Genomic DNA, 3,394 nt, shown 5'->3' with positions numbered 1-3,394 from the left:
GCAGGCCTCAAACCATTGTTAGGTGGGTGAGACGCAGCTGTAACTCTCGTGCATACCTGGCTTAGTCTGGTAAATACATTTCTAAAAAACAAGCAAGAATTTATGAAAGCATTACTCATCACAGGCAGGGTGGCTCCTCTCCAGGTTTCTCCCTGAGGTTGTAGTGACAGAAAGCAGTATTTATCAGATACATGTTTTGTCCTTGAGTTTGATTTTTATGTTTAGTTTTGAAAACGCTCTTACGAAAGCAGCTTCAGGGACACGGCTGTAACTCATTGTCCTTCGTATCCGTGAGTAAAAATACCCAAGAAAACAGAAACCAATTTAGAACATTTTGGGTCGTAGTTTTGCATGTGCTTTCTGCTGAAAATGTCGCTGCTCAAAGTCAGTAATTTACGTTTTTCTTCTCTCTAGGGAGATTGGGCAGTGTTGTCACGGATTTCATACTAGAAATTACAAGTTCAAAAATGAGCTGGAAGGTATGCGCTATGATTTCCTGATGCTGCATCAAAGTTATGCCAAATTTGCTAAAGAGCAGTTCTGGAGACTTGTGAATATTGACAGTAAACTAAGTGCAAAAAATATAAATTTTAATTACATGTGATTGATACAGTCAGATAATCTTCATAACACTAAATCTGTGCAAAAAAAAAAGCACCTTATATAGAATAAATGGTTACAGCCTTTCTTTAAATCAAAATACAACTTGAATGATGATTTTGACCTACCAACAGAATTTACCTATAAGATTTTACAAAATCTAGTGTAAATAGTTAATGACCGTTATTTTTTCTTGTTCACACAACAATTGTACTATTTTGATTCTAGACAGCAGTGGTGTAGAATAGGAGAGGAAGATTTGTCAGGAAGAAAACAAAACTGACTGTGTGGACTAATCCAGGGCCAAGTAAAACTTCAAATGGTAAGCAAATATCAGACATGACTCAATGAAGGTTTCCTTCCATTTGAAGTGCCGTTCTTATTTACATTCTTAGGATAGTTTTAAGTGCTGTCGGCCCTTAACTGTGCGTGATGCTCTGGGGGCCGGTCCCGTCAGTGTCCCCGCGCTGGGCTTCCCGGCTGGCGGTGATCCCGCTGGACCAGCTGTGTCTCAAGCACCCGGCGTTTGCTTGTGCTTGGAAAGGGGTGAGCATGGCACAGCTCCTTTTCGCGTAACCAGCCCGACCTTTCCGTACTCGTTTTTCAGTGTGACGGGGAGTTTTTCCGTCTATGAAACCAGAAAATGTAAAGTGAACACTAACAAGATTGTGAATAATCCTTCTGAGCGGTTAGTGAGACAGATCATAGAATCATAGAATCATAGAATCGTTTAGGTTGGAAAAGACCTTTAAGATCACCCAGTCCAACCATTAACCTACACTACCAAGTCTACTCTAAGCCAATCAAGGGTAGACTAGACTAAACCATGTCCCAGAGTGCCACATCTACCCGTTTTTTGAACGCTTCCAGGGATGGGGACTCCACCACCTCTCTGGGCAGCCTGTTCCAATGCTTGACCACCCTTTCCGTAAAGAAATTTTTCCTAATTTCCAACCTAAACCTCCCCTGGCGCAGCCTGAGCCCATTTCCTCTCGTCCTATCGCTAACGACATGGGAGAAGAGCCCAACCCCCACCTCCCTACAACCTCCTTTCAGGTTGAAGAAACCTCATGTTTTACTAACCAGAAGACAGGACAAAATTAATAAAGAATTAAATGAATTACAGGGTGGTGTGTGGGGGGGGGAAACCAACGGAGAGAACCAGGAATTACAGGGTGACCGGGGTGGCTGCAGCCTGTGCAGCACATCTCTGCAAACCGCGAGCGTGCGGCGGCTGCGCTGGCTCCTCGCAGCAACGAATGCGCGTGGCGGCGGGCACCCGCGCGTGCTTGGGGGCCGCGTGCGGCGCCGCGCCCCTCGGCCTCGGCCGGCGTCTTCCTCCCTGCGCCCTCGGAGCGATCCCCGCTGCTTCAGCCCGGCCGCGAGGGTCTCCTGAGCACAGCACCAGGCCGCAGGGCAGGCGGCCTGAGGAAAAACGTTGCTGTTGTCGCTAAATGCGAGGAGAGCGGGTCCGGCAGCCGGCGTAGCGCGCTTTGATCGCTCCGAAAGGCGCACGGCGCGGCCGCTTTGTCCCGGCCGGGCAGGGTGCGCTCCAGTCCAACGCCGCCGGACGCTCTCCGCAGCCCGGGCCCTGAGTCCACCCGCCCCCTCGGGGAGCGCTGCCGCCCCCGCGGATCCTCCGCTCGCCCTGGCTGCCGAGGCGGCGCTCCCGCCGCCTTCCCCTAAAAAGGGTCGGGGAAGCTGCCCGCCGGCGCGGGCCCGCCAAGGCACGGACGGGGTTCGAACCCGTGATCTTCGGTTTACGAGACCGACGCCTTACCACTTGGCCACCGCGCCTGCGTTCACGCGCCCTCCCGACGCCCTTCTATCGCTGGCGCCGCTCCCGCGCGGCGGCCGCCCCTCGCGGCCCCGCTGCTCGCGCCTGCGCCAGCACCTGGCGGGCGCCGGGCGCTGTGGGGGGCGCGGCCCGCGGCGGGCGGGGGGCGCGGCCGCCTCCCCCTGCGGCGGCGGCGGCGGGAGCGGCGGGAGCGGGGCTGCCCCTCGGTAGGTGTCCGCTGAGGCGGCGGAATCCGTGGGAGGGGGCTGAGGAAAGCCCCTCTCTCCGCGGGAGCGGCGAGGAGCTGCCCCGGCCGTCTGTGGAGGCGTCCGCGAGGCCAGCGCCCTCTTCCCGCCTCGGCCCCAGCGAGGGACGGGGCCGCGGGGCGCTCCCGCCCTGAGGGCGGCCGGGGCCGGGGGGGGGGCTGCGGCGCCAGAGGGGTGTCCCCGGGGGGGGTGGGGGCCGCAGCTGACTGGGGCGTGATGCTGTGCGGCAGCGGGGGCCTTCCTTACCAAAAGATGGCACTCGTGCATTTAGATCGGTAAACGCGTTGGCAGCAATGTAGTCTCAGGCCAGAAAGGAGAGCTCAGCGAGGGGGGCACAAAACGCGGGAGTAAAACTTTCCTCCTCCGAGAAAAGAAGCAGAAATGCAAAACGTTGGGATAATTAAATGGTACGTATTAAATTAAACTCACCAAGTGCCTGTTACTTGTTCCCTATAAAAACTTACGTTGTCAAATGCAGAAAAGATACTAAAATACATATTTTTTTCTAGATTTGGTCTCCTAGTTATTTACAAGTGTGACCTGAAACCAGATTTTTTAGTTTTCATTTACTTTTCATTGTGGAGATCCCTTTAAATTCCCTATGAAACTTTTGTTGGACACCCAAGTTATATTCCGTCTTCCTAGATGAAAGGAATTTTGTTTATTGACCCGTGGGGGGTACTGATCCCAGGTATGATCACTCCTCTTTTTTTTTTTTTTTTTTTTTTCTGTGTGGAAGAAACATGTATTT

General features: G+C 53.0%; 1 non-coding gene across 1 annotated transcript; it reads right to left on the bottom strand.

The window, feature by feature from the left end:
- Positions 1-2,325: 2,325 nt before the first annotated feature.
- Positions 2,326-2,397, bottom strand: TRNAT-CGU (transfer RNA threonine (anticodon CGU)). The gene has a single exon. It is a non-coding gene; the product is annotated as a tRNA-Thr (tRNA).
- Between the last annotated feature and the right edge of the window lie 997 nt (positions 2,398-3,394).

This window comes from Pelecanus crispus, chromosome 11 (genome assembly GCF_030463565.1).
Source record: "Pelecanus crispus isolate bPelCri1 chromosome 11, bPelCri1.pri, whole genome shotgun sequence".
Classification (NCBI taxonomy): domain Eukaryota; kingdom Metazoa; phylum Chordata; class Aves; order Pelecaniformes; family Pelecanidae; genus Pelecanus; species Pelecanus crispus.
This window is presented reverse-complemented; position numbering and strand designations above follow the sequence as displayed.